At 37.2% G+C, this 23,097-nt stretch overlaps 1 protein-coding gene and 1 pseudogene across 1 annotated transcript in view; both read right to left on the reverse strand.

Annotated features, from left to right (window-relative positions):
- The window catches only part of ZNF704 (zinc finger protein 704), a 362,117-nt gene that overhangs the window by 303,682 nt on the left and 35,338 nt on the right, over window positions 1-23,097 (reverse strand). The gene's annotated exons all lie outside the window — the stretch shown is intronic.
- Window positions 11,140-11,793, reverse strand: LOC140501387 (large ribosomal subunit protein uL23-like; annotated as a pseudogene).

Raw genomic sequence — 23,097 nt, forward strand, 5'->3', positions numbered from 1 at the left:
AAGGATAGAAGGGCTTAGAGCACTACGGTTCATGGGACCATGAAGAGTTGAACACAACTGAAAAACTACTGAATAACAACAACAAAATACTTAGGGACAAAGTCACCATTTCTTTTCTGAATCTGTATTCTTCAGGTCTTGTGTAACAACTGACCCCCTTTTCAAGTCAATACTTAGGCATTAAAGTGGCCCTAATGGAGAAACAGAAAACAAGACAAAAGACTGGCAGATAAACTCCTGGAGAAATTTTTACCATCTCACCTTTACCAACATCCTTCTTTGGGCAGCTGGCATCAATAGAAGAAATGAGGAAGGAGACAGTGTTAAATTTACTTTTGCCAAAGAGAAGCTATTGTTAATATCTTTCAGGAACTTCCATGGAGCAAACTTCTTAGCAATAAGTTCTCCCAGATATTTTGGTCTGCAGATAAAACAATTTCACAATAGAGTACAGGCTTCTTGACTGTCTGAACCATCCTAAATTCAAAGAGAATCATCAGAAAAAGAATCACAAGATGATGATTTTTCTTCTATCATAAAAAGGCATAAAGGGGTTGCAATCTGCATTAGTAGGGGAAGCATTCACACTAATAAAATCCTAAATCTTTTTAGTATTGCAATATAATAATTTCAGTGGTTGTGAAACTATTTGTGTAGGCTACAAAAATCTCACTTAATTTAGCATAAATATATACTAGTAATGTGTAGATTCTGAAAGAGGCTAAGAATGCACTAAAAATGTTTTATACTCAGAGGTCACTGTGGACCCTCACTGTGTGAGGGCAGCTTTTGAAAGACAATGCCCTGAGCAAAGTAGGCATTCAAGAAAGGTATTTCGGTGTTGATCAAACAAATTAAGTAAATGTCCCTTTAAGTCCTAAGACTCTCTTTTAGTCACCTGAAAGAAATATTAACTAAAAATTTATGAAGTAGTATTAATAGTCATAACTACAAAGAAAAAAATTGCTCTCAACAAGAAACATCCACATTTTGCCAAGAAAACATCAGACAAGTGACAGCCACTATATAAACAGCCTCTATAAAAATACAAAATTATGAAGTGCATCTTATATTTAATTTCCAACTCAAATTCTTCTTAAAACACTATTTTCTGGGCATTTTCCCCTATAGTCTTATAGGATAATAGTCCAGAGCTAGAAGGGACCACAGAAGCCATGTACTCCAACCCCCTCAATTTACAGATCAGGAGAAACTGAGGCTCAAAGAGGTCAAGTTCTGTGTCCATGGTCTCCCAAGTTAAAAGAATCAGAAGGAAGACCTGGACTTACATCTTACCAGTCACCTACTGCACCATGGCATAGCCTTAATCCTATACTAGCAGGCACATATATTGTGGAGTCCTCTGTTTTAAAGTAAGCAGTATCTCCTCCTTTCCACTTCCAAGGGGAATTCACATAGGAAGACTGTCCAGTTGCTATTCCAGCTGACTACTGTTTCTTCACTTCCCATTTGTCCTAAATCTTATTTCATCTAAGAAGCTGCAGAGAAAGACAATGGGGAGAAGGGGAAGGAGAGCACTGCAGTGTCCATAAGAATTTTTACATTTTGTTTTCATAGCGGTTTTAATATTCCTGAGCCACAATTTCTTCCTTCCTAAAATTGGGATGTAACTAATAGCCTATGGATGTTTAGGAAGTATTTTAATATCCAGGGTTAGAACATGATGTATGTAAAACAATATCAGTCTCAGAAGAGCTGAACAGAAAAATCTCATATCCCTTATAATCAGATTTTCCTTTTTCATTTCACAGGAGCTATTTATTATATTAAGCAATTTAGATAAACATAAAATTTGGCAGTCCAGGTTTTAGAAATTAGGGGAGACAGACTGGAACTTCATTTGATTTCACTGACATAAGGGACTTCCCAATAAAGATTCTCCCTTTAGCAATACAGGCCAATACTTTGTCTTGGTTTTAAATGGTTGCCTGGAGGGTTGAGAGAGCAGCTAGATGGCTTAATGGATAGAGCGCCAGGACCTGGAGTCAGGAAAACTCAACTCTGAGTTCAAATGTGGCCTCTGACACTTAGTAACTGTATAACCCTGAGCAAGTCTCTTAACCTTGCTTGCCTCAGTTTTCTCATCTGTAAAACAGGCTGGAAAAAGAAATGGCACATCACTCTAGTACATTTGCCAAGAAAGCCCCAAATCCAGTCAGACACAACTGAACAACAATCAGGGAGAGAGAAGTTAAGTAACTTGCCCAGGGTCTCAAACCCAGTATGTGTCAGATAGGGACTTGAATCTAGGTCTTCCTCGAACTGATGTCTGCTTCTATCCATTAAGCCACACCAAATCTCTTTAAAATCAGTACTCAAAAAAAATGAAAATAAAACTTCTAACTTTACATTCTTGAGGCAGTACTGATTTAATATATATTCTGAACAAAGGCTTCTAATTCTCAGCCACCAAATCTAGTACTAATATTTTTAATTGGCCTCTCTGACCACATTATCATTTTGCTTAATTCTTAATATAAAAAGAATATGAACTGAAAAAATATTTGAAACAGTAGTAAGAATAGGGAACTGAACATCTTAACAAGAACTCACTGTACTCTTAAGTTCACCAATATTATCAATGCCCAGAGTTTGAATTTTATGACCTTAGCTTGGCAATTCAACTCATCTCAAGCTAACTAGTCCCTACTTTTTAAAATGAAGTTTAGTCATTGAATCATGTTCCATACAGTTGTTCTATAAGTTAGTCCCAGGTTTGCAAAGTCTACTAAACATCCTTTCCTGGTAGGAAATCCTATAGTATTCTAAATCTTTGGAAACAGTCATTTTGTTGGTGTTTCTGTTAATACAGTGCTGGTAAATATGCCATCATATTTTACTTTACTCCCATCAACTCTCTCCACCAGTGACTATAACAAAAGGAACGCTTTCTCTCTCTAATTTATGTCACTGACACATACCACAGAGCAGAGTGGTATGGAACAAATAGCAATGAATTTGGAGCCACAAGCCCTGAGTTTTGCCATTTGTAATCTGTGAGACATTAAGGCAAGTCACAACCTCTCTGGCTCTTCACTTTCTCACCTGTAGATGAATTTAAAAATTCAGCTCTGAATCTATGATCTTGTGAACTGATAACCAATATTTGAGAAGAAATGATCAGCATAATTGAGTAACCTTCTCCAATTGGCCACCCCCAATCTAAGATTTTCAAAAACACAGAATGAAAAAAGATGGCATCAGGGACAAGGACAAGATGGTAGAGTAAAAGCAGGGACTTCCTAGAGCTCTCCCCCCAAACCCAGCCAAATACCTGTAAAAATTATTCTAAACAAATTCTGGAGCTGCAGAACCCACAAAGTGATGCTCTGAAGTAAATCTCCAGCCAAAGACAGCCTGGAAGGTCAACAGGAAGTGTCTATCTCACCTGGTTGGGAGCACAGTGCAGTCCAGTGTGGGCTGTGCCAGCACAGATGGGAACTGAGGGCCTCAGGGTACTGAATCATTGGCACCTGAAGCAGTTTCCAAACTTCTCTACCCCAAAACACTAAGGATAGATTGGAAAGTCAGTGGAAAAAACCTATAAAACCTGTGTAAGAGAGTAGCATGGTCTGGCCCCAGTGTCAGGGTGGCAGAGGGAGTGGAGAAGCCTGAGGCAGCCTCAGCAGCAGCAGGGGCAGCAACAGCCATGGATGTTTCTGGAGATATAGGCCCACAGACTGTGGGGAGATAAAGTGGCTGACAGTACACCTCCCCCCACCTCCACTGGAAGCAGAGAACTCCCAAAAGTCAAGTAATGAGAAAAAACAGGAAAAAAAATTAGACCATTGAATCTTCTTACTTTGGTGACAAGGAAGATCAAAACATACAATCAGAAGGAGACAACGAAGTCAAAACTCCTACATAGAAAACCTCCAAGAAAAATATGAATGGGTCTCAGGTCATGGAAGAGCTCAAAAAGGATTTTAAAAATCAAGTGAGAGACGCAGAGCAAAAACTGGGAAGAGAAATTGCAGTGATGCAAGAAAATCATGAGAAATGAGTTAAATGCTTGCTAAAGGGGACTCAAAAATGCTGAAGAAAATAACACCTTAAAAATAGACTAACCCAAATGGCAAAATAAATCCAAAAAGTCAATGAGGAGAAGAATGCCTTAAAAAGCATAACTGGTCAAATGCAAAAGGAGGTCCAAATGCTCAATGAAGAAAGTAATTGCTTAAAAAAATTAGAATAGAGAAGATGGAAGTTAATGACTTTATGAAAAATCAAGAAACTGTAAAACAAATCCAAAAGAATACAAAAAATAGAAGACAATGTGAAATATCTCACTGGAATAATAACTAACCTGGAAAACAGATCCAGGAAAAACAATTTTAAAATTACTGGACTACCTGAAAACCAGGATCAAAAAAAAAAGAGAGCTTAGAAATCATCTTTCAAGAAATTATCAAGGAAAACTGCCCTGATGTTCTAGAGCCAGAGGGGAAAATAGATATTGAAAAAATCCATCAGTCACCTCCTGAAAGATATCCCAAAAGGAAAACTCACAGGGATACTGTAGTCAAATTCCAGAGCTCCCAGATGAAGGAGAAAATATTGCAAGCAGCCAGAAAGATATAATTCAAGTAGTGTGGAAACACAATCAGGATAACTAACAGAAGATCTAGTTGCTTCTACATAAAGGGATCAGAGGTCTTGGAATATGATATGCCAGAGGTGAAAGGAGCTAGGATTAAAACCAAAAATCACCTACCCACTAAAACTGAGTATGACACTTCGGGGGGAAAAATGGTAACTCAATGAAGTAGAGGACTTTTAAACATTCTTGATGAAAAGACCACAGCTAAACAGAAAATTTGACTTTCAAATACAAGAATCAAGAGAAGCATAAAGAGATAAACAGGAAAGAAAAATAATAAGGGACATACTAAATTTGAACTGCTTACATTCCTACATGGAAAGATAATATTTTTAATTCTTGATACTTTTCTCAGTATTAGGGTAGTTGTAGGGATTACACACACAGACACACAGACACACACACACACACAGACACACACATACATATAGACAGAGAGCACAGGGTGAGTTGAATTGGAAGGAATGATATCTAAAAAAATAAAAGGGATGAGAAGAATATATGGGGAGAAGGAGAAAGGGAGAAATAGATTGGGATAAATTATCTCTTACACAAAAGAGGTAAGAAAAAGCTTTTTCAATGGAGGGGAAGAAGGGGGAGGTGAGAGGGAAAGGGGAGGTGAGAGGGAAAGAGTGAACCTTACTCTCATTGGATTTGGCTTAAGGAGGGAATAATAAGCACACTCAATTTGGCATGAAAATCTATCTCACCCTACAAGAAAGTAGGGGGATGGGGATAAGTGGGGGGGGATGATAGAAGGGAGGGCAAATGGGAAGAGGGGGTAATTAGAAGTAAACACTTTTGAGGAGCGGCAGGGTCAAAAGAGAGATTAGAATGAATGAGGGGCAAGATAGGATAGAGGGAAATATAGTTAGTCTTTCACAACATGACTATTATGGAAGTGTTTTGCATGACTACACATGTATAATCTATACTGAGTTGCTTGCCTTCTCAATGGGAGTGGGAGGAGGGAGGAAGGGAGAGAAGTTGGAACTCAAAGTTTAAAAACAAATGTTAAAAACTGTTTTTACACACAACCGAGAAATAAGACATACAGGCAATGGGGTAAAGAAATCTATCTTGCCCTACAAGAAAATAGAGGGGAAGGGGATAAGAGAAGGGAGGGGTGTGATAGAAGGGAGGGAGGATTGGGGGAAGGTGTAATCAGAATGCATGCTATCTTGAGGTGAGTGGAGCAGAGAGACAAGGAGAAAATCTGGAACACAAAATCTTGTGAAAGTAAATATTAAAAACTAAAGTAAATGTTGGAAACTAAAAATAAATGAATTAATTTTTTTAAGAAAAGATGGCATCATTCTATAATTTTTATAACAATATTTGAAACAAAAAGTTTTTGCTTCCATCATATCAAGCTGTCAATTTGGAGCATGTCCAACATGACTCAAACTTTTCTGAATGATCTGATTCATATCTTTTTCTGGGACCTCTTTCCTATCACTTAATTCTTGTAGAGATTTCAACTATATATTTTGTATTTTTCCTCAAGATTCTTATTTTCCTGCCAGGCAGGGAATGGCACTCCAACCCTCATCTTTTTCAAATTCCTACAATCTCTCTAATCCTCGCTTCAGTTCTATCATTCTGGTTATATTCTTCTTGGTCTCTATTTTCATTTCAAAGACTACATAACATCTACAGCTTTTAGGTGACAGCAGGTTTCTAGCCAGTCACTGAAGGTGAATCATTCTCTTTTATTCACGCCTCCACCAAAAGTTTACTATCCCATCAGAATACACATAAAAAGGTGATTTACCTAACAATGTATTTCCTTGTTGGATATAAAGTAGATGGGATTGTATAGGCCAGATTATTAATGCAAACCACATGCACATCTCAAAGAAATATCTTGCTTTCTTAGAATTATACTAATGCTGAATTATAGGAATGATTAACACTGATTATGCTAATAGTCCTCCACATTTTTTCTCTCTCAAGCTTATCAAGTACATTAGAACTCCCTCTCAACATTATTCACAAAGTAGTAAAATTAAGAATAAAGTAGATCTATATAAAGAAGTTTTCCTATAAGAAATGTGCATTATGGCACACACTATCAAAAAAGGTATATACATACATATGTATGTATACACACATACATGTATATATATATATATACACATAATTCTTTCTTTTTTTACAATTAACTGTCCCCTTACATAAAATATATTTCACAATACAGACTGACTCCGATGGCAACAAATTCAGGAGTAAATTATATTATACTTTGTGTGGAGAAGCTCTTTATAAACTTTCAAGCACTGTACAAAGGTGAGCTATCATCGTGTCATTATCATCGTTACTATTCCTGAAGAGTTGTGTGTAAAATCTTTTTAGGGTGGTTTTGTTTTGAGAATCAATTCTATTTTAAATGTACAAGGGAAGAAGGCTATTTGAAGGGATTTTATTCAGGATTCTTTTGTAAACAATTATCCTCTTCCTTTATCTGCAAAGTAAATCTACTTTTTTCTAGGTTGTGCATGTGCAATTATGTGAAACATTTCCATATTAGTCATTTTGCACAGGAAGACTCAAATATGAAAATGAAAGAAAGTAAAAAATAGCATGCTTCAGTCTGTATTCAAACAATATCAGTTCTCTCTCTGGAGACAGACAGCATGCTTCATCATTAATCCTTTGGAATTATCTTGGATCATTATATTACTGAGAACAGCTAAGTCATTCACAATTTCTCACTGAACAATATTGCTGCTACTACATACGATGTTCTCCTGGCTCTGTTCACTTCACTATGCATCAGTTCATCTAAGTCTTTCCAGGTTTTTCTGAATCATCCTGTTTGTTATTTCCTATAGCATAATAATATTCCATTACAATAATAAACCACAGCTTATTTAGCCATTCCCCAATTGATGGGCATCCCTTTGATTTCCAGTTCTTAGACATCATATAAAAAAGCTGCTATAATTTTTTTTTGTACAAATGGGTTGTTTTTCCCTTTTTTTGGAAAATCTGCATTTTTAAATTTTTAAAGTACAACCTTACCATTACAATGAGCAATTCACCCTAGAAAGCTTCTCTATGTTACCAGGCCTTGCATGATATAACTTTCTGGTAGCTAGCCTTTTAATGAATAATCAAGAGAACACTAACCGATCAGGAGTGTTCAGAGTATTTTTTTAGTTACAGGCTTTTGGGAGAGGAGGGAGAATTCTTTCCTGCTAAGCCTCAGGACAGGTTTATCACTCATTAAAATTATACGTTATATTTGCTAACATGGAATTATCACGTAATACAATGAAATACTGTCAATTTCCAGTTGAAATCCACATAATGTGATTAAATTTAAAGGCAGGCCACTTAATCTCTCTGGGACTCAGTGAGGTGATTGGGTCAAATCATCTCTAAGTTTCTTTCTAGCTTCTAAGTTCTGTTGAATAGCAGTGACTATAAAAGAATAAGGTGAATATGATTTAACAGAAGACTTACAAATAGGGGATCAGTTTGCAATCTACCTTAGCTGGTTCCTGGGAAGGCTTAGGAACTTCATTCTGTAAATACAAGATGGTTCATGAGGGAGGGGGTCCTGCCCCTGATTCAAAGCATGCACAAGTCTTCTGTGACATTTCCTGTCTATTCTGAGCAATAATGAAAACCCTTTTATGGTTAGCTGCCAAGCAGAAATTACGCATGCACACATAAGGTACAGACAGATAAACTTATTCTCTCTCCCCCAGGAGGTTGTTGAGTCAAGAGGAAGAAAAGTTATAAGGCTTCTAGTAGGACATGTGAATACATATCCCTGATGTTCTTCTATGATGAGTTTTAGGTGAATGAAAATTGGAGACAGAATGGATTAGGTCACAATTTTGTGAGCTTTTCAAGGCCAGAATCCCCAACAAAGGTTCAGCAACAGGAGTTCTTAGAAGAGTCTGTCTGGAGTTGCAGCAATCAAGCTTGGCAGAGATCCATTTCTGTGAGATAACTCCCTTGAACTGTTTCAGTGGGCAACTAAGACATCATGTCCTGCAGCTCATCCATCATCCATGCCAATTCCAGAAGTGAACCTGGCAGGGCAAATGTCTGGTAGTTATCTCTAAAGATCAAGTTCACTCTACACCAAAGTATAGAGAGGAAAGGGTTTCCCAGATTAGAGAAATGCTTTTTGGACTTCTCTTCTGGCTATATCTTTTTTAGCAAACAACCCTCTATAAAAGTTTGCTGGTGCTGTCGATTATATACAGGAAATAACAATAGGTTAACTGGTACCAGGGTGGTAAACACTTACAACCGCTACTGAAAGCAACATCAATAGAACAGGGGCTCAAGCACAACGATAATAGCTTTCGATACATAGTCCAACCTCCAGAGTTACTCCTAGATCACTGATGGTGGAAGTAGCTATGCTTTTCAGGCTTAAGCTGTTAGTGGATTTAAAGTTGAAAGGAAAGACCCTAAAGCTTATATATGCTATATTTTAATAATAATAGCTAACATTTATATTATTCTTACAATGTTCTAGGCACTGTATCTTTAAGCACTTTACACCTGTCTCATTTGATTCTTACAATGACCCTCAGAGGTAGGTGCTATTATCATCTCTACTTTCCAGATGAGGAAACTGAGGCAAACAGCTTGTGACTTATGCTGGGTCACATAGCTACAAAGTGTCTAAGACTGCATTTGAACCTTAGGGAAATATTTTATTATATTACTCAGAAAACCTTGCTAATTATGTTGTTTGAACCCAGCTTTCCATATTGTCTAACCCAAAAATTTACTGTGAAGATCCGGCTGACCTCAGAGACCTCAGGGAAGCTAGATGGCTGCAGGGAATGCTTAAGATCCTATCTGAGTCTTATTTTGGTCCATACATTACTTGTATTTTTGGGTTCCCCAAATTTAAATGTTTATACTTACTAATGTACATTTCATTGGATCTTATGTGGCAACTGCCCTCTCTGCAAAACTGTTTAACTACTCCATGGTGTTTTGAAGTTCCAGTGCTGATATTCTGGTCTGAACCCTATGCAGACAGTTCTCACTTTACAGTAATCTACATTACACAAATTTGACTTTATGTGAATAATTCTGAAAGAAATCCACGTTCAAAAAAACCAAACCAAAACAAAAACCCACCTCTGTTAATCTTACTGTATAGTGCTGTGCTCTGTTTTTATGTTTCCAGCCCCCACATGTCTATACCCCACATAATCTTTCTCTTGGTTCCAGCCAATAATAATGTGTTCCTTTCCTAACTCTCACTTCTCTGTCCCTACCCCCCACGTGTCCTTAAATCATGTACCAGTCTGCTCCCCGCATGGCACACAGCCCTTTTTCTCTCCCTCTCTCTCTCCCCCACATCCATAGGAAAATTCACATTTTACAAAAACTTCTTTATATAAAAATCTGCCAACAGTCCAAAGTGAGAACAGTCTGTATAACGTAAACCTCACAGAGAATCAGAAGGGAGCCACACCTTCTTCTAGTTCTCTTCTTTACCAAATAATCAAAAAAAATTTCTTTTTAAAACAACTTCAAGTTTTAGGGATCCTTCTTGTGTCTAACAGAATTCAGGTCTTCTCAACTCCAGGCCCTGTACTCTATCCACTGAGCCACCTCCATGCCCCACTTCAATTCATCCTCCATTTAACTACCAAAATGTGGTTTCTAAAGCTGAGGTCGAACCATCCTACCCCACTACTCAATAAACCCAGTGGTTCCCTATTACTTCTTACTTCAAAAATAAACTTGTCTGTTTAACATTAATTTGAAGCTCTAGAACTTGGCTCCTTCTTCACTTCCTAGGCACACAGCACTCCATATATGCTAAGATCCATTCTTCTACCTGCAGAACCTGACACATGCTATTCCACCCCTCCATCACCCTTAACTCAGGGTCCCTGTTTTCCTTCAGAATTCAGTTCCAATACCACCTTTGGTAGGAAATCTTTCCCAAGCCACCCAGCTACCACTGCCTTGTGCTCTGAGAGGACCTTTCATCTAGTCAATATCTTGTGTGTATCTAGTCATTTACATGTGGTCTTCTTCAATAGGAAAGCCCTTTGTCTTTGCCTTTCTTTGTACCTCAAGCCCTTAGCACACTACCTGGCAGAGGAGGAGCACTGAGCAAAGGCTCCTTGACTAACTGTCATGCATCTTAACGTTTTTTGTCTTCTCTCTGCTTTTCTTTTGTTCTTCTGGCTCCAAATACCCATTTTACATCACGTCTATGGCCTCTGTCTTCTGTATCACTACTCATGTATTTATTACATCTTACTATGACTTTGACTGCATTCCAGGAAAATGTATGCCTACTCTTCTCTTCAGTTATGTTGTACTCTTCTGCGGTGAAAGCCAAGTACAAAATATTACTTGGCACGAAGGCAGAGAAACATTTTAGGATTAGTACATAATGTGTTAAAGCTGGGCAATGCCTTGGCTGACCTCCTGTTGTGCTCCTGAATGACTACACAGAAGGGTCAAGCCTTGGTGATGCAAGTCTTTTGTAGTGTCCCAAGACCCCCAACTTTGTTTTGGAATCACACTGCAAGTTCACTTAGGTATTGGAAAGGACTTTTTTTTGGGGGGAAAACATTTTGTTCTAGGTGCAGTGAGACAGCTAGACACAGTTTAGATGATTCCAATTTTGTTAGCAACATCCAAAGCATCATAGTCTGGAGCAAGCTGGACACAAGCTTTCTTCTCTCCATCAGGCCAAATCAGTGTGTTTACCTTGGCCACATCAATGTCATACAGCTTCTTTACTGCCTGCTTGATCTGATGCTTGTTGGCCTTGATGTCCACAATGAAGACTAGGGTGATGTTGTCCTCAGTCTTCTTCATAACAGACTCAGTGGTCAAGGGAAACTTAATGATGGCATAGTGATCAAGCTTGTTTCTCCCAGGCGCACTTTTCCGAGGGTATTTGGGCTGCCTTCATAGTCTTAGTGTCTTGGATCACTGGAAGGTGGGGGATGTTCGGATATTCTTCTTTTTGTGGTGATGGACACCCTTCAACACCACCTTCTTGGCCTTCAAGGCCTTGGACTTGGCTTCTGTCTTGGGGAGGACAACAGCTTCCTTCTTCACCTCTGGTGCCATCTTGGGGGAAAACAGGACTTCTTAATTATAATAAACTGTTACCTGGTAAACTTGTCCAAAAGAGTTGGAGAATGGAGTATTCTGGTTAATCATCCTCTCTGGTTAATATATCATTACCACTTCAAAGGATGATTAAAATAAAATTAATTATTATTATGTAATCTATATTTGTTTGATAGATCAATATAGATATGTACATATAATTAATCTCAAAGGGAAGGAAGGCACCAGCATTGAGAACTAAGAAAGGCTTTTTTGTGGAAAGTGTGATTTTAGTTAAAACTTAAAGGAAGCCAAAGAAACCAGGTGGCAGAGATGAGGACAGAGAATTCCAAGCAGGAGGGACAGCTAGAGAAAATGAAGTGTCTTCTTCAGGGAATAGCAAAAAAGCCTGAATTACAGTAGCATGGTATAAATACTTGGAGGGGGCTAAGATATATGAAGACTGTAGAGATAGGAAGAAGTCAAGTAATAAAAGGGGTGGAAAGCTAAAGAATTTTTTATATTTTGTACTTTATTTTGAAGATAATTGAGAGCCATGATAGGCGAAGGAAGAAATGAGTGACATGGTCACACTTGTGCTTTAGGAAGATCATTTTGATAGCTAAGTGAACAATAGACAAGTAAGTATGCAGAAAGACTTGAGGTGACAAGGTCAATCAGAAGGTGACTGCAATAGTTCAGGTGTGATGGGAAAAAATGACCTATACCAGGGTGGTAGTATATGCCAGAGGAGAGAAGAGGGGTATAAACCTATGTGGTTGTGAAGGTACAAAGGACAGGACTTGGAAAAAGACTGGAAGGGGGAAGGGTAGTAAATGAGTGAAGAAGCCAAATGATAACTAGGTTGTGAGCTTGGGTGACTGGAAGGATGGTGATATCTTTAACAGTAATAAGGAATTTAGGGAAAGAGGAATATTTTGGCAGAAAGATAATGAACTCAGTTTTGTACATGCTAAACAGCCTTCTTAGTTCTCTACCTTAAGTTGGATGCTAAAGTAATTTTCCTTAAGGGAAGATCTTACCATGTGACTCCCTCACTTAACCAACTCTAGTGGTTTTCTATTGCTTCTAGGATAAAATTAAAGTTCCTCTGTTCAGCTTTTAATTCCCTTCACAACTTTATTCCTTCCTATCTGTCCAGCCCCATCCCACCTCCAACTTAAAGATCCATCTGATTTTCCACTCCAGCTGTCCTTGCCTTTGAAATGGCTATCCCATATGCCTGGGGCTCTTTCCTTACCTTAGTCTGCCTCAAAGAGCCCCTCTCTTCCTTTAAGACGTGACACATACCACACCGTCTTCTGCACTAAATCTTATCTGCTAGTATCTTCTTTCTCAAGCTACCTTGTACTTAACTACTGTGTATATATGCATATTAATTCACTTTATATTTGTAGTACATGTATTTTAGAATGTACTCATTTTCCATTAGAATCTAAGTTCCTTGAGAGGAGGGATTGTTTTGTTTTTCAAATTTATATCAACAACATTTAATCCCGTGCCTAGCATACAGTACATGCTAATTGACTGAATACCTTCAAAATAAAAATACACTGAATAAAATTTTATCTTTCACTACTTTCAGTTGCTTACTTGTTATTCCTCATTACAAGACCTTCCCTCTCTATCCCTTTACTCAGGAATCCCTAACTTCCTTCAAGTAGCATCTCAGGTGCCAATTCCTAATAATAACTAACATGTATATATCTGTTACTATGTGTCAGGCACGTAGTGTACTAAGTGCTTTACAATTATTACTTCTTTTGATCCTCACAACTCTGGGAGGTAGGTGCTATTATTATCCCATTTTACAGATGAGGAAACTGAGGCAAACAGATATTAAGTGACTTGCTCAGGGTCACACAGTTAATATCCAAGGTCACAACTGAAGTAGGTCTTCCTGACTCAAGGCCTAACACTCTCTCCACCAAGCTGTCACAATATCTGTCTCTTACCTTTCTCTCAAGAGATGCCTATTAGAATTGAACTCTAAGAGCACGCCATGTCTTTGGGTGTCTTTTACCTTTACCATGTCTTTTACCTTTAAAGAAATGCTTTTAAACACTTCTCTCATGTTGGAGTCTTTTATCACCAATATGACTATTATGCACTGATTATTTGTCATATTGTCACTAAAATACTTTGAACAAATTATAATTGCTAGATTGGCATTTAATACATTGCTATTCAGGCATTTGGAAGATGGCAAGAAAGAGTCAAGTATTAAAACTGTATTTTGAAAACTGAAAATCAATCTCTTCCTCCAAAGTGTTTGGAATTTTTTTAAAGAAGTTACTCTCTTGATATTCAAGATAACTAATTATAAATTTAGCAAAGGTTGCAATGTGAAAGAAAATACTCTTCAAACTTGATGGGGCTGGAGACTTGGCAGAACAGTATCACCTCCCAGAAAACATGTTAAACCAAGTTTACATTCACATCTACAACCCTCCATGTATGATTATTCCACCTTCAAATTTAATGCCCCAGTTTGCCCTTTCGACATGATATAGTAGTCTGTTTTTATTGGTTAGCTTCATACTTCTTCTAAGGTTGGGTTTTGTGAAAGCCTGATACTCTTAGGGAGATTTGGGTTCCCCTAATATTCTACCTTATCTCAAGATGGGGAATTGTTGCTTCTCCCTTCATTTGTTCCCTCTCCCCCACCACATACATTCCATAAACCCATATATAGCTTTGCAACATGAAAACAGGAAATTGATTATATCCACTGTGGTGGTATTATAGTATAAAGTATCCCAAAAGCATGACAAAACAAGAAAATGATAGATGTTGGAGAAGATATGGGAAAATTGTAATACAAATGCATTGATGATAGAGTCATGAACTGATTCAACCATTCTGGAGAACAATTTGGAACTATTCCGAAAGGGCTATAAAACTGTGCATACCCTTTGACCCAGCAAAGCCATTATTAGCACTATCTCCCAAAGAGATCACAAAAAATGGAAAAGGACCCATATGTAAAAAAATATTTATAGCAGCATTTTTGTGGTGGCCAAGAATTGGAAATCAAGGGAATGCTCATTAATTGGGGAATGGCTGAACAAGCTGCAGTATATGAATGTAATGGAATGCTATTGTTCCGTTAGAAATGATGAGCACCAAGTAGGAGTTGAATATGAAGGGATGATAAGTAAAAAATAAAATTAAGGGATGAGAGAGGAACATATTGGGAAAAAGACAAAGGAAGAAGTAGAATAGGATAAATTATCTCACATAAAAGAGGTAAAAAAGAGGCACTTTTTTTTGCAGTGCAGGGGAAGAAGGGGGACTATAAGGGGAGTGAGTGAACCTTACTCCCATCAGAACTGACTCATAGAGGGAATAATATTAAAACTCAGTTGGGTTGAGAAATCTTACTTACCCTACAGGAAAGTAGGAGGGGAAGGAGATAAGAGAAGAGGGGGTGATAGAAGAGAGGGCAGATTGGGAGAGGGGGTAGAAGCAAAACACTTCTGAGGAGGGCTAGAGAGAATAAATGAGGGTGGGGGTATATGATGGAGGGAAATATGGTTAGTAATAATAACTGTGTAAAAATTTAAAGTGAATTTCTTTGTTAAAGGTTTTATTTATCAAACATATAAAGAACTGAGTCAAATTTGTAAAAATAAGAGCCATTCCCCAACTAATAAACGATGAAGAGATATGATCATTTTTCAGATGAAGTAATCAAAGTTATCTATAGCCATATGAAGAAATACTGTAATTCACTATTATTCACTATTGATTGGAGAAATGCAAATTAAAACTATTCTGAGGAACTAACATACTTATTAGATTAGGTAATAGGACAGAAAAGGTAAATGACAAATGCTGGAGGAAACATGGGAAAAATGAGACTTGAATGCACTTTTGGTGGAGTTGTGAACTGAATCAAACATTCTGTAGAGCAATTTGGGACTATAAAACGATGCATACCCTTTGGCCTAGCAATATCACTACTAGGTCTGCATCCCCAAAGAGATAAAAAACAAAAATGAAAAGGACCTACATAAATAAAAATATTTATACCAGCTCTTTTCTGTGTGTAAAGAATTAAAAATTGAGGGGATACCCACTGGGGAATGGCTGGACACATTGTTATGTGATTATGATGGAATACTATAAAAAATGATGAGTAGGTTGCTCTCAGAAAAAAAAGGGAAGACTTGTATGGGCTGATGCAAAGTGAAATGAACTGTGCACAAAGTAACAGTAATATTTTAAGATGATCAGTCATGAATGACTTATCTATTCTCAGCAATACAACAAACCAAGACAGCTCTGAAGGATTTATGATGAAAAATGCTATCCAGTCCCAGAGAAAGAACTGATGGTGTCTGAATACATATTGAAGCATACCTTTTTTAAACTTTATTTTTCTTGAGTTTTTTATCTATGTTTTATTTCACAACATGTCTATTATGGATGTTTTGCATGACTACACATGTATAACCTATATCAAACTGCTTGCCTTCTCAGTGAGTGGGGGTGGGGAGGGAGGAAAAAAGAGAATTTGGAAATTAAAATTTTAAAAATGAATGTTAAAAGTTGTTTTTACATGTAATTGGGGGAAAATAAAATACTAAATAAAAGCTTGAAAAAAAAAAAGAAATGGTGAGCAAGTGAACTTTAGAAAAACCTGGAAAGACTTACATGAACTGATGCTGTGAAGTCAGCAGAACCAGAAGAACACTGAACACAGTTAACAGCAACACTGTGCAATGAACAACTTTGATAGACTTAACTCTTCTCAGCAATACAAGGATCTAAGACAAATCCCAAAGACTCATGATGGAAAATGCCATCCACATCCAGAGAAAGAACTATGGAGTCTGAATGCAGACTGACGCATACTATTTTCTCTTTTTAGTTATTTTGCTTCTTCTTTCTCATGATTTTCCCCTTTGGCTCTATTTCCTCTTCACAATACAACTAACGTGGAAATATGTTTGATATGATTGTACATATCAGTATAGCTTATATCAGTAGGCATGCCATCATGGGAAGGGGGTAGTGGAAGGAGGGTGAGGAAATTTAGAACTCAAAATCTTAAAGAAGGGCATGTTGAAAACAAAATCAAACAAATAAACAAAATTTTTAAAAAGTTTCTTAAAGGTTCCCTAATATTTTAGTTAAGGGGAAGAAGTGGCTCTGCAAAGTGAGTCCTACCCCAGCATCATCTGATCTTTTGAACTTTCATTATCTGAAAGCATAATTCTGTTTACCTGTCTCCCTATTACAGAATAATAAATGGGTTTTTGGAATAATGTGGGAAAAGGAAGGTAAAAATTCTACTCATAATAGCAAACTGCTTAACAACAGCAACAGCAACAATGAAAGACTAGGAAAAGATATGAATCCATTCAATACAAAAAGAAGAAAAGATGTCTCTGTTAGGGGAATGAGTAATGTATAAGAATGGAAAAGTAGGAAGTGGCTGAGTTGTGAAGAGCTTTCAATTTTATATTTTCTCTTGGTTTATCTTTCTGTTGGATTTGTCCAGGTCTGAGAAAGGAACATTAAAGTCTCATATTATTGTTACTAGGTCTTTTTTTAATTCAGTTAATTTTTCCTTTATGAGTTTAGTGCATATAAATTTAATGTTAATATCGGTTTCTGGTCTTTGTCTCCTTTTAAGTGTAATTTAAATTCCTTAGTTATCTCTGTTGATACTATGAACTTTTGATTTGTACTGTCTGATAGCATTATTGCAGCTCCTGTTTTTTTAGATTCACCTAATGTATAATAAATTTTGTTCTTACCTTTCACTTGGATTCTATGCAGTTCTTTGTTTTTTAGATATGTGAACTTTTATTCTTTTATTTTTTGTCCATATCCTATTTAGTTCTTCTCTAATATCTTTGTATTCCTCATGGAGTCATAAAGTTTCTAAAGTATCACATTTAAGCTCCCTCTTCTAAATAATTTCTATGTTGTTGTTCGGTTGTTTCAGCCATGTCTGACTCCTTGTGACCTTATTTAGAGTTACCTTGGCAAAGATACTGAAGTGGTTTGCCATCTCCTCTAGTTCATCTTACAGATGAGGAAACTGAGGCAAACAGGATTAAATGATTCACCCAGGGTCACTCACCAAGTGAGTGTCTGAAGCCAGATTCAAACTAAAAAAGGAGAGTCTTCTTGACTGTAGGCCCAGTACTTTATTCACTGCACCATGAAGCTGCCCCATTGTCCTTCTAGAGCTTACTCTACTGTCCATTTTTCTTTCCTGTTGTTTCTCACTCTGAGAAGTATGAATTCATGAGGGAAATCACGGAATAGAAGCAGTATCTCTTGGTAGAATTTATATTGTGTCCCAAACTGTGTGGTCCAGTTCTACCCTTTGTCCTTTCTATGATACTATTCCTCCCACTGATCATACTATCTCACCTCTAAGCCCATGTCCTCCCACTCTTCTGAGTATTAGTTGGCCCAAGGAGCTCCAATTTACTTTCTCCAGATGTAGTTGCTGATGGAGGCAAAATCCTCTCAGAGAAGGTAATCTCTCAGTCCACTAATTCCTCCCAGATTAAATCTATCATAAGGTCACCATTTTCCATATACCTCTTTCCCCAAAGGAGTGCTCTTCAGCATGATCACATCCCCACACTGGGTTGAGACCTTTCATTCTCCAGTTTCAGCTCTTTTTTGCTATCTTTCCCATTCTCCTGGAACTCCTCTTTTGCTGAAATACCCTAGGAGCCATCATTTCTTTCCTACTGATCCATGGACTAGATAGGGAAGCAAGACACATTTCCAGACATCTACCTCCCTGTTTATGTACCTTCCCACTTTGAAATTATTTCCTACAAAATACAACGATCAACTGTAGGGGAGTTGTGGGGTTCAGAATATGCTGTTTCAGTTATGCTCTTCTACCATCCATCATCCTATTCCTTTAAATTTCATTTAGATCTTTATCCACTTACATATTTTTCCTGTCTTTTTTTTTGGAACTTCATAGATCTCTCTCAAAAAACAGAAACAAAATCCCTCTAGAGATGAGATCATTCATTTATTACTTATTCATTCCTTCATATTGGACTGACTTACTATTTTCTTATATTTCTGTTCTTTAGTGCATTCACAAATGGAATACTCTGTGTCTGTTTTGGGTTTTGTTTTTGTTTGTTTTTTTTGGTGGGGAAAGGAGGTGGAGTTTACAGAAATGGCTCAATGCCTCTCTTGTTGAACATATTTTTCATTAATGAGTAAGCTCTGGTTTGCAAAGTATATCACTTTAGACTGTATTGTGGTCTCCTTTGCTTCTTTTTTTTGGAATATGTATTTTCATTCCCTTCAGCAATTTTTAGTAGGTGAGTGACAACCTAGTGTTACTTGGATTTCCTTTCCTTTATATTTGAAGATATTAGTCTCAAGAGCTTTACAGAAATTGTTGTTTCTCATTGAAAGTATTTAATTTAGTCATTTGTGTACATATATACACATGTGCATGTGCACACATGTATACATGTATACAAACACACACATATACATGTGTATATCCATGTGTGTGTCTTAGTGTGTAAAGAATGGAGCTCTGGAGGTAACTTATGGATTATTTTAATTTGTTGCTTTGTTTTCTGTATTCAGAAGTTCTCAACAGTTTTCTTATATTATTTCTTGCATTATGGTGTTCAGGTTTTTCAGTTTGCTTTGTTCTTCTCAGAGAACTAAGATTCTTAAGTTGCCTCTACATATCCTGTCTTTGAGGTCAAAGGCTTTTGCTTGTAAAGAGATCCTGTGCTCTTTTAACATTACTGCCTTTTCTCTTCTTCAGAAAGACTTCCTTCCACTTCGGTATTTCTGTATCCCAAATATCTTATTCTCTATTTTACTTCTCTGGAGAAATGAACTACTGTGGATTCATTTTTTTTCTAATATTCTAGTTATTTATGCTTAGAGAATTTAAAATCTTGACATTTGCTCCTTCTTAATTTTTTCTCTCATGAATTTCATTTCTCTTTTAAACTACTCTGTGATTCCTTTATGTTGTTCCATGCTTTCTTAGGAGAGTCCCTGGGGCTCTTTCTTGTATTAGACGTGAGTTCACTTTTCTTTATATTGTAAAATTTATTAAGCAAGTTTTGCACTCTCTTATAAGTGTTTACTATTCATCCTTTCTTCTAGTTTTAGTATTCTAACAATTTATCTGTTTCTGATCTAGGTTTTAAATTGAATTTTCTTCTTGAAATCTGTGGTATTTCAACCATTTTTCCCCCTACATTCCTCCCTGCCATTCACTTTCTGTCTCTTTCCCCTTTGATGATGGATGCATTCCTAGAGTTAGACTGACAATTTACTGCAGTCTCCTCCTACACTAGACAATTTACATTTTAACAACCTTGGTCCCCACTCTAAACAGCTTTGGAGGTATAGGACTTGCCCAGTTATGTTTCAATCCCAGTCATTCGTATTACCCTCCTGCCCCAGTTCTTGCCATGGCCCTCATCCTTTTCTTCTCTAGTTGGGCTGAACCAACATCTGCACCCTTTTTTCAGGGATGGAAGTGGGCAAGAGTGTTGTTCTAAAAAGAATCAAAAGCCTATAGGATCCCTGGCATAGGGGCCACCATCAAGGCAGCCTAATTCCCTGCTGCCTCTCCTCACATGGCTTAGCAGAATCTATGTCTGCATCATGAGATGGGGAATGGACAGAGACTGGAGTATACCACTAGTCTCTGCATGAGGAAGGGATTCAATTACAGGCCTATGGGTTGATGTATGTCCCTGCTGGAAGGGTACAGATAGGTTTAAGGTGCTGAGTGAGTATATCAATTAGTAGTCACAAAGTTACTACCTTATCATGTTTCTGTCTTTCATAATTTTATTTACTGACTTTATTTTTCATCCCTATTCCTATGTAATTATTCTACACCTGGCATAAAATTCATCTTTCAGGTGGGGATGCGAATTAAGAATTACTAGGAACTAGAGGAAAATGTCATCTTGGGGTCATATGACTTGTGAAGAGCTTTAATACCAATCAGAGAAGGTAATATTTGATTCTACAGGCAACAGGAAGCCACTAGAATTTACTGAGTAAGGCAGTGACACGAGCAGACTTACTTACACTTTACAAAAATCAGTTTTATAGCTGCATGATGAATTTCCTCTCTAGTCTCTCCATGATGTTATTAAGATAGACAAGGACCTAACCAATACTATGCATACTGAAATTAATTTCAAGTTACAACATAGTATGATGCCAGTAACATTCCATTATCATAAGGATTAAAAACACACATATGTGCACAGTCATACACACAGAAACACAAACACACAAAGTAGAATTAACAAATGATTCAAATTCAAATTGTATTTAATACAATCACTGTAATTTTTACGCCTACTTGTATTCAACTGGTTTTATAGATGTTCTTTATTTTGTATGTATAAAAATTTATTTTTCTTCTTTTAATGTATTAACTTATATTTGTTCTACTGAATATCATTCTATCCTAGAATAAATACTGCTATAATCTACAACTCAGAACTCTCTTGTTATCTTTCAAAGCAACCTTACAAAATTAATCTTGTTTCTTGCCTTAGTTTATGGAACATTATTGTTTTATTCTGCAAGGTGGAATACTATCCACAGGAGTTATTTGTCATTCTCCAGTGGTTAAATTTATCACATAATCAGTGTGCTCTACAATTCAGAGCTCCATTTTCTTTTTTTGTTCCTAATCTTATTTTTATTGATATCTTTTGATTTCATACCACCTACACTTGTGAATACATTCCTCTCCCTTGTCTTCCCTTCCCCAGAGAGACAGTCCAGGTAACAGAGGATAGAAAGAAAGAGAAAGCAGTTTAACAAAGCCAACTAACACACCAACAATGCCTGACAGTACATGCAGTATTCCACCCACAGCCCAGAGTCAAGAGCCCTACCTGTATTAGCTAAAGCCTTCTAAGTTTAATGGACAACCCCAAAGGAAAGGTGGAGCTAGACAGGTCACTTGAAGGTGGGAGGGAGTGAGAAGACTACACTTAATGACTCTCCATCATTCATAGCAATGGATTTGGAAGTCTAGGATTCCCATTGATCTCTACCTCATCTTACTGCAATAATCAGCCCACCACCATAGCTCCCCTTTATGCTGAGTTAAGTAACGGATTCTCTGAAAACCATAATCTCATTTGATCACAACAGAAACAAACTTAGTATCACCTACAAATTTACTAGAATCTTATTTGGAAGGGATTGCAGAGGTCATCTCTTCTAGTCAGCACCTGAAGCACAAATTTCTTTGAAAACATCCCCATCAAGTGGTGATGTAAACATTGTTCAAGAACCCCAGTTCCAGGGAAGTCATTTCCACATTGGGAAGCCCATTCTACTTTTACATAGCTGTAGTTGTTGGAAGAACTGAAATACGCCTCTCCTATCTTCCAGCCATAAATCTTAGATGTACGCTCTCCATCCTTCAAAAAACTGAAACCACAACAAATCAATTACATAAACATTTATATAGTGCTTTTAAGATTTACACAGCAATTTTTGCACAATAAACCTGTGAGGTAGATACAATAAGCATTATTATCCCCCTTTCATAGACAAGCAAACTGTGGCCTCCTTTTCTTCTGCAGTGACAATGGCACTGCGATTTTTTAAAAAAGGAAACAAAAAGAAAGCAGAGTACTAAGAATCACTTTAATCCATTAATATTAACTTAGCTAGGAGCAAAGTCAGGACAGTAAAGTGAATTTAACATTTCTGATGAATTCTCCCAACCCAACCCTCTAAACAACTTTTGAAAGGTCAAATCAAATTCTGAGTGAGATAACCCAAAAGAAGTCACAGTGACTCATACTTCCAGCCCAAGACAACATAGAACAGAAAGAGACACTACAGACACTGTAGTTGGGGGCTGGATGGGCTGCAAGGCAGAAATGGCATTGGCTGTGGTACCTGGAGACAGTGAAAGCAGCAGTTAAGGCAGTGAGGGGGTCATACCACTGGACGAATTGAATCATATTTACTTTAATATTTTTACTATAAATGAAACCAGAGGACACAACAAAGCTACAGCTAAGAGGAAGGATGGCTCACAGGATTTCCTTAGAGAGGCAAATTAAGGAACTGGTAGAGTTAGTCTAATTGTCCAAAGCCAACAAGGGGCATTTCCTGGGACATCTATTCATCTCATTGCAATTCTAAGGGCACACATCTGCAAAAATTCCCACTTATTAACCAATACCTATTGCTGAGGATAAGGAAATGGTGAAATTCTATGAAGAATTGGTTAAGACCTTCCAAATTAAATCAGCATATACTTTAATTCTCAGTGACATCAGTGACAGGTGTGCATGGGGAAAGATGATAAAAAAAAAGTTGATAAATATCATAAAAGAATGATAAAAAGAGAGGCCAAAGTCTTG

The sequence above is a fragment of the Notamacropus eugenii genome, chromosome 4, assembly GCF_028372415.1.
Source record: "Notamacropus eugenii isolate mMacEug1 chromosome 4, mMacEug1.pri_v2, whole genome shotgun sequence".
Lineage (NCBI taxonomy): Eukaryota > Metazoa > Chordata > Mammalia > Diprotodontia > Macropodidae > Notamacropus > Notamacropus eugenii.